Raw genomic sequence first — 9,494 nt, 5'->3', positions numbered from 1 at the left:
GTTCTTCGAAACCATATAACTAGATTTACCCAAAACCAAGGAGAATCGTTGTTCGAAGCTTGGGAGAGATATAAAGAGCTGTTAAGAGCATGCCCACATCATGGTTTATAAAATTGGTTAATCATTCAAACCTTCTATAATGGACTTCACTATAACACTAAGATGACCATCGACGTTGCCGCAGACGGTGCGCTGATGAACCAACCTTATCCTGAAGCTAGTGCCCTCATTGAAGATATGGCTCAAAACCATCAATCATGGGGAGTCGAACGAGCGACGGTTGAGAAGAAAGAAGCCCAAGGAGGAGTACATAAACTAAGCTCTATAGACATGATGCAAGCTAAAATGGATGCATTAGCCCTTAAGGTCGAACATATGTGCATAAACCCGAATACTGTAGCTGCAGTTTTGCGGGATTGTGAGATATGTCGAACCAAAGGACACCAATCTGCAGAATGCAGTCTATTAAACGAAACCCACTATGAGCAAGTGAACTACACCCAAGGGAACCCATACTCGAATACCTATAACCCTGGATGGAGGAATCACCGAACTTCTCCTATAAAAGCAATAACCCTATCCAAAATAATGCACCTCCGAGACAACCTGGTTACCAAGCCCCAAGATCAAATCAACCTATGCAACCTGTGCCACCAAAGCCGAGCCTTGAAAAAATTATAAAAAAATTTATCACTGCTCAAACCCAACAAAACAAAGAGTTCATGAACCAAAACATTCACGTTAATGAACTGATTACCCAGTTAGGAACCAAGGTTGACCAAATAGTTACTCATACTAAGATGCTTGAAACCCAGATCTCTCAGGTAGCTTTAAACCAAGCCCTCCAAACCACACCTGGAGGACAGTTCCCTGGACAACCTCAACAAAATCCGAGAGGGCAAGCCAATGCCATTACCCTACAAAATGGGAACGCTTATGATGAGCCACCAAACCCTAGATTGAGCGAACCCGAAACTTCTAAGGAATATACCAAACCCACAGACGAAGTAAAGGAACCAGAGGAATCTGAAAAACAGGAAGGTCAAGAAAAAGGAGAAGAACCTAAAGATAAAACTTACGTACCACCCCCGCCAGATAAACCGCCTATACCATATCCGCAAAGACTCAAACAAACCCAGATCAATAGCCAATATCAGAAATTTATTAAAGTTATAGAAAAACTTCATGTAGAAATCCCTTTCACATAAGCCATCACCCAAATACCTTCTTATGCAAAGTTTCTCAAAGACATCCTTACCAACAAACGTAGACTTGACGATCCAAAGCCTTTGGAATGCAATTCTATTTCCGAGAATAAGTTAGCCAAAAAAGATAAAGATCTTGGAAATTTCTCCATTCCTTGTCTTTTGGGTAGTCATGTCATCGAAAAAGCTTTTCTAGACTTAGGAGCTAGTGTGAGCTTAATGCCTTTAGCAGTTTGTGAGAGGTTAAACTTAGGAGAATTACAGCCTACTAAGATGTCACTTCAGTTAGCCGATAGATCTGTTAAGTATCCGATAGGCATTTTAGAAGATGCCCCTGTTAGGATAGGTCAGTTATTTATCCCTACTGATTTCGTTGTCATGGACATCAAAGAGGACAATGATATACCAATCCTTCTAGGTAGACCATTCTTATCAACTGCAGGAGTCATAATAGATGTCAAGAGAGGAAAGTTGACCTTTGAGGTAGGTGGCGAGAAAATAAAATTTATACTTTCGAAATTTCTTATGGCACATGTGATGGGAGACGCATGTTATGCCTTAGATATCATTGATGAATGTGTTAGGGAATTAGAACAAGAAGAAATCATAAAAACAATTAAGTTACCATTAACTCTCATAATGGAAGATGATGACTTTAGAAAACCCTACATCAATGATAACATTTATGAATGTTTATCCCTTACCCCAGATCCAATGCCATGCCCTAAGAAACCAACCTTAGAACTTAAGGAACTGCCTAAGAATCTAAGATATGAGTTCCTCGATGAAGAGATGAACCGTCCAGTTATAGTCAGTGCTACCTTGAGCCAAGAGGAAACATACCAACTTTTAGACGTTTTAAGAAGATATACCTCAGTGTCATACCCCGATTTTGGCCCTGAATTTTTTATTTTTTTCTTTTCCCATCGATCATTCATTTTCTTTTCTCCTCATGATCATTTCATCTGGTCATGAATCTATCTACCGACTTGTTTCGTTTAGACTTGTCACCACCCGCATTTCCAGATAATGCGACTTGAGCTGGTCGTAAATGCTTTGAATTCAGTTTCTAGAAAAGTGGAAACACAGCCAGAACTGAAGGTGAAGAAGGATGATTAAGTATATGAACATAAAAGGCAAAGTGAAAGAGAAGGAAAAGGAGAAGTGTAAATCATTGGAGAAAGAAAAAGTACAAAATAAGTGTTGGTAAGGTTGGTGATGGGCCTGCTATAGTAAGAGCCATGGCATTGAATGTGAGAATGCTTGCATCTTATGATCAAGGTTTTAAGTTCTTCAGGGATACTGTTTGGTCAGGGTGAAATGCCTACTATGGTTGTTGCTAGTAGTGAATCTGGATTTTTTCGCAGCAGCTTGCAGTCTACCCTTCAATTATGTGAAGACTCAAATTCAGAAGATGCAACCTGATGCTGAAATATCTACACTGGCTCTCTTGACTGTGCTGTCAAAACCTTCAAAGCAGGAAGACCCTTCAAATTTTACACCGGATTCCCTGTCTATTGTGTCAGGATTGCTCCTTGTGTCATGATGACATGGATCTTCCTCAACCAGTTTCAGAAACTGGAGAAAAGTTATGGATTGTGGGCGATGGCCAAATATTTTGCTGTTGAGTCCAAGCTTTTAGCATTGAATAATTTGTTGGTTGTGTTGTAGCCGATGTTGTAAATTGAATACCAATGGATCTGAATTGTTTTTTTTTTACAATTTAACTAGTCATGCAATTCAAGCGGGGAATTTAACATCAATTACAATGTATCAGTTTCATATAGATTCTTATGTGATTGGAGCATAGCAGCATGCCGTATCCACAAAGATACATACTTGGCTGAGATTGCAGCAAGTAAGGTGATTGAAATTAAGCCGGGTCATTGTGGAAATTATGTGTTAATGTCAAATGTTTATGGAGTGGTAGGTCAATTCGAAGAAGTATTTGAGTTGAGAGATGCAATGAGGCAATAAAATGTGAAGAAGAGACCAGGTTGTAGCTGGATTTGAACTCATGAATGGTGTGCATGTATTTATAACGGGTAACAGGACCCATCCTCAAACTGATTTTATCTATGCTGGATTAAATTCATTGACAACAGTTCTGCAAGAGCATGGGTATGTCCCTTTAGTCTAGAAGCATTTGCAAAGAAAGCTTAGGCATAAATACATGTTTCAGGATACATCAACATGGGTTCACCATCTAACGACACTAGTTCACCATATAATATATTGCAGAACTTTAGGATACATTCATCATAGAGGAATAATTCAGAACAGCACAAATCTTAACAGCTTGAAAGCTTTATCCTACAAATACTTCATACAACCAATAATGGAAGAAAGTAAGGCATGGCAACAAAAAAAATTCTCTTAAAACTAAACCGAGTTCAATACAAAGTGCCGCTTGGTAGAGTTTATGCTCTTGGCCTGGCTGTCCTCCCAACACCGCCGACAAATTTGCAGGATTACAACTTGCAAACATATGGGCCACCTCATTTGGCATACCTCTACACAGTCTGTTTGAAGCTAAAGGCATTGCTGGTAACATTGTGCAGGCAGCGGCGAAAAACAAGTGTTGATTTTGCTGACATGATGGTCATTGAAGCAAACTAGAGGTGTTTTGGTCTCCATGCTGCATAACATTAACTATCACAGTTAGACATACTTCACCAAGTTCATCATTACGCATGAGAGATGAGAAACATAATTCTAAACAGAACAAGAAGTTGAATAAGCAGAAGCAAGACAGTACTTGTAGTGATGGAAAAACATTGAATGATGAGAGCATCAAGTCTAAAGTGAAGAAAAAGAAGAAAAGCAAGAGTGCAAAAGAAAACCAGAAAGTTCTGCGGTTAAATGCTGATGCTGATGTGAAGGATGCTATTGAGGAAGAGACCATCGATGAAACTGCAGAAAGACAGTTTGTCATTGAATACTGAGGAGAAATAATTCCATGATGAATTTTTAACATACAGTGAAGCAGGTAATATGTCCACTCCTGCAGATTCGATGTTACCTTTGGAATATGACTCTGCTGTTTTTGACAGCAATCTGCTGAGCAACTCTGAGTTGTAAACAATGATGGCAACATGTTTAACGATAATACCATCTTTGATGTAAATGACCTGCCACGCCAGTTCAACAGCAATATTTCAAAGCCTGCAAGAAAAACCAAAATCACTCAATGGCATCTTTGTTCCGCAAATGTCGAGAGGCTGTGAAAACCCTTGCAAAACGACCTTCTTTGACTAAGGATCCGAGACAGTTGCAATTTGAAGCTGATGTTAACCGCTTGTTCCTGTATTCTAGTCATAATCAATTGGGGAAAAATGCGGATGAATCAGATGCTGAAAAGATTATTGAAAAAGCCAGTAATACCTCTTTTGCTGATCAAGCGATACAAGTACGAGGAAATGTTCACACCCAAGTTAAGACGTTTTGTGCATTCATGGATGAAATTCTTCTTCCAAATGAACAGACAATGAACATCCTCTTGGATTATCTCAACAAGCAAGTGTTTTGCCTCGCCGAAGTGGACTTAGTTTGGCTGTGGGTAGGGACGGTTCATCTCCTGATAATTCTGCCATTGTCATTAATATGCTTTTGGAGCAGCTGGCCCTCAAACGAGACCATTAAACCACCCAAAACCAGAGCTGTGTTAAAGAACGGAATGCTTTTGGAATCTTCAATGTTACTGCAGTAAACAATTATTACCAAGCTGTAGAAAATTCAGAAATACCCAAAATGGAATTAAGACAAAGAGATTAGAAGAAAGCTGAGTTCAAAATTACCGTTTCGAAATCTGTCATCAGATAGGAAAGTCACTTCTGAGCATCCAAAAGCATCTCTGAAAACTTTCTCCATAAGACCTTTGGGCATCAAACCAAAACCCTAAGGCTGTGAATATAAAAAGAAGCGAGTGAGAGCAGAGAAGGGGATCGGAGGCGGAAAGGAGAGAGAGAGGCGGGCAAAACACCAAAAAACCTAATTCCCAAATCAAAGAAAATCAGGAACAATTGTGAGAGAAGAGGATTCGAGGTTTACCTGAGTCACTGCCGTCGCCGGAAGTAAGTCTTCGGTTGTTTTTTTCTCCTTTATACTTTTGGTCTTAGCTCGCCGTGGTTCGTGAGTTTGTGAGCGTTTGAGAGAGGGCGTTGATGAGAGAGACGTGAGGTTGAGAGAACGGTTTTGTGAGTGAGCGAGGGAGAACGATGGAGGGACGATCGTGAGCGATTGGGTTTTCTGAGAGAGAGCGATTCTGAGAAGGACACGAGAGAAGAGGGATTGAAAGAGACGATTCCATTTCTTGTTGCTCTTTTTTTTTTTTTTTAGTATTAATAGAATAATTAGTTTTAAAGAAAAAAAACATTATGAAAAAAGATTCTTTTAATTAGTTAGTTAATAATTGTTTTAGGTTTCCAATCTATTCCCCTTGGTAAGTCCAACAGCCAGGCGGCTGGGCTTTATTGCCAATAGACTAACGGTTCTTTTTCTATTAAGTTTTTATTTTAATCTTTTTTTAATTTACCTTAGTTTATGTATTTAAAATTAGTACTAAATAACATCTAGTTGTTAAGTGGCCTGGTGGAGAGGTTGGTTTTCATAGTTTCAAGAGGAGTGGGTTCGATACTCGTATATAGCACCTTTTTTTTAGTATAGTATTTTTTTAGTATTTCATTTTCTTTTAGCTTTTTTTTTTTTTTTTTTTTAGTATTTTAGCGTTTTGTTTCTTTTAATAATTTTTTTTTATGCCCATGCTTCTTTATTAAATCCATCATGCATTCGAAACCATTTGAAAACTATAAAAATCATACTTTTCTCGATTTAATATCGAGCCTATTTTCACACCCTTGTAAGTCGATTGCTTTTAAGCATCGCCGTCAACCTCACATAGCTTACTCTTGGGCTTTCTTACAATGAGCCGGTTCCCTTGCACTTACACTCATGCATTATTTGTTGTTTGGGTCCGATTTAATTATTTCATGATTTTTAATCCCCATTTGACAAAATGTACCCCACTTCCCCAATGTGTATATAATTTTGTACTTGTTTTATTTCTCTATTTTAGGTACCAACACAAGAGTAAAATCCACAATTTCTAAAAAAATACAAAAATATGACTCGATTCAACGTCGAGTACTTTCCTCAATAAACAAATCAATCCATTTCTCCCTCCTATTCCATCCCATATCAAAAAACTTCATCAAATGCTTGATCCAACGTCAAGCCATTTTTCATAATCAAAAACTCAAAAAATATTAATTCATATTCAAGACCTTTTCAATAAAGATGGAAATGGAACGTGGTGTATACCACGCACTCCTGAGACTAGGATTCGAGATGTATATCTCGCCAATCCTAGTCCTCGCCATCATCCAAATTCATCCACTTTGTCTTCTCAAACACTCATTCAAATTTCTCAAACGTCCATCAATACTTGATCTAGGTTAAGTCATTTTCACAACAAAACTCAAAACACCTAATTCTTACTTAAACACTTTTTCAATAAAGGTGGAAATGGAACATGGTGTATACCATGCACTCCTGAGGTTAAGATTCGAGACGTATGCCTCGCCAATCTTAACTCTCGCCATCGTCTAAAATTGTCAACGCGGTTTCTTCAAACCCTTTCTCAATCAAATTCCAAAATACTTAATTCCTATCTTAACCTTTTTCAATAAAGATGGAAATGGAACATGGTGTATACCATGCACTCCTGAGGCTAGGATTCGAGATGTATATCTCGCTCATCCAAGTTCTCGTCATCACTCAAAATACATCAAACCAATCAAATTCCTTTTCTCGCCGCCGTGCGATTAATCAAAAACCTTTTTCACAAACGAAAGGTATCTTGTCTTAAGTGATACAAAACAATGTTTCGGCCACGATTGTTGAGTAGAGATAAATGACGCTTTTCCGAATGTAGATTTATAAATCCGTTCGATGTGTGGTATGCGTCCACTCCTCATCTGTTTTGGGTAAAACAATGTTTTCGTCGATTAATACAATATAGCTTTCGCTAAAATCGACCCACAAACAAACATTTTTCTACCCAGAACTACGTAAGCCTTGATTTCTCTTTTGAGATACGTAGGAGCAGGATTTGTAAATCTTGTCAGGCCCACTAATAAAAAAAACTTAGGTTTAGTCATTCGTTAAAAAAATCCAAAAACATTTTCCTCTCTTTTACTCTTTCTTTCCCACCTAATAATTCGAAAAGCCTAACATTTCAACTAACATTAATGCACACAACTGACCTAATGGTTCCCGTTGAGTACAACGGACGTGAGGGGTGCTAATACCTTCCCCTTGCGTAATCGACTCCCGAACCCTGATATTGGTTGCGATGACCATATCTTATCCTTTCTTTTGTCTTGGGTTTTATCGATATTTCCCCTTTCCTTTTTAGGAATAAATAAAGTTCGGTGGCGACTCTGTTCAGTCCATCATTGCGAGCGTGCTATCGCGCTTCGCTTTGAAGTCGTATCCCCATTTTTTCGAGGTGCGACACTCAGCCTTAGGATATAATATCTCTGACCTGAAAGGTATAAGCCCATCCATATGCATGCATCGTATTTCGCTCGAAGAAGATTCAAAACCCTTCAGAGAACATCAGAGAAGAATAAACCCTATAATGAGTGATGTTGTTAAAAAGGAAGTTCTTAAGTTACTTGAGGCATGTATAATCTATCAGATCTCGGATAGTAAGTGGGTGAGCCTTGTGCATGTAGTACCTAAAAAGGGAGGCATCACAGTCGTGCAAAACGATAAAGGCGAACATGTAGCAAAACGGTTAGAAGGAGGATGGCGGATGTGTATAGACTATAGAAAATTAAATAAAGCAACCAGGAAGGATCATTTCCCTTTACCATTTATAGACCAGATGTTGGAGCGTCTAGCCAGACACTCTTACTTCTGCTATCTAGATGGATACTCTGGATTCTTCCAAATACCTATCCACCCCGAAGATCAAGAAAAAACTACCTTTACATGCCCTTATGGAACTTTTGCCTACAGACGAATGCCATTCGGCATCTGTAACGCCCTAGCTACTTTCCAACGCTGCATGATGTCAATCTTTGCAGATTACCTAGATGGTATCATGGAAGTGTTTATGGATGATTTCTCGGTTTGCGGATTTGATTTCCACAATTGTCTTACTAACCTTGAGAAAATCCTGGAGAGATGCGTGGAGGTGAACCTCGTGCTAAATTGGGAAAAATGTCATTTCATGGTAACCGAAGGGATTGTTTTAGGACATATAGTTTCCGAAAAAGGGATAGAGGTAGATAGAGCTAAAATAGAAGTAATAGAGAACCTAAAACCCCCTAAAACTATCAGAGAAGTCCGAAGCTTTCTTGGACACGCTGGATTCTACCGGCGTTTTATCAAGGACTTCTCCAAAATAACTAAACCTTTAACTGGACTTTTAATGAAAGATGCTGAACTCATTTTCGATGGGAAATGTAATGACGCATTTAATCTTTTAAAGCAAGCATTAGTATCAACACCCATTATGAAACCCCCTGATTGGTCATAACCTTTTGAGATAATGTGCGATGCTAGTGATTATGCGGTTGGAGCCGTTCTAGGACAAAGGAAAGATAAAAAATTACATGCAATATATTATGCCAGTAGAACCCTAGACGCTGCCCAACTTAACTACGCAACAACTAAAAAGGAATTACTCGTTATAGTTTTCGCTATAGACAAATTTAGATCTTATCTAGTAGGAGCAAAAATTATAGTTTACACTGATCATGCTGCCATTCGTTACTTATTAAGCAAAAAAGATGCCAAGCCCAGGTTACTCCGATGGATTCTGTTACTACAAGATTTCGATTTAGATATAAGAGATAAAAAAGGCACTGAAAATGTAGTAGCTGATCACCTTTCTAGGCTAGAACATCTTAAACCAGATTTAGTACCCATAAATGATGATTTCGCCTATGATAGACTGATAGCTGGACTAGAAACCATTGAAGATGATAACCTAGGCCCTCATGAGCACTTCCAAAATTCCTTAGCAGTAAGTAACCTACCATGGTATGCAGACTTTGTTAATTACCTAGCTGCCGATATCGTACCCCCTGATCTTGACTACCACCGCAAGAAGAAATTCTTCCACGATGTGAGAAACTTTTATTGGGACGAACCGCTCCCTTTCAAAAGGGGAAAAGATGGCATTTTTCGCTGTTGCGTTCCAGAAGAGGAAGTAAAAAGTATTATCGAGCATTGTCACTCTACACCCTATGGTGGACATGCGAGCACCTCTAAGACATA

The 9,494-nt window shown here is 38.7% G+C and overlaps 1 non-coding gene across 1 annotated transcript; it reads right to left on the bottom strand.

The window, feature by feature from the left end:
* LOC127077977 (small nucleolar RNA R71) lies at positions 1-107 on the bottom strand. The gene has a single exon (XR_007787734.1). It is a non-coding gene; the product is annotated as a small nucleolar RNA R71 (small nucleolar RNA).
* Between the last annotated feature and the right edge of the window lie 9,387 nt (positions 108-9,494).

Source organism: Lathyrus oleraceus, chromosome 4, assembly GCF_024323335.1.
Source record: "Lathyrus oleraceus cultivar Zhongwan6 chromosome 4, CAAS_Psat_ZW6_1.0, whole genome shotgun sequence".
Classification (NCBI taxonomy): domain Eukaryota; kingdom Viridiplantae; phylum Streptophyta; class Magnoliopsida; order Fabales; family Fabaceae; genus Lathyrus; species Lathyrus oleraceus.
Note: the sequence above shows the minus strand (reverse complement) of the source record. Positions and strands in the feature narration are given on the sequence as shown.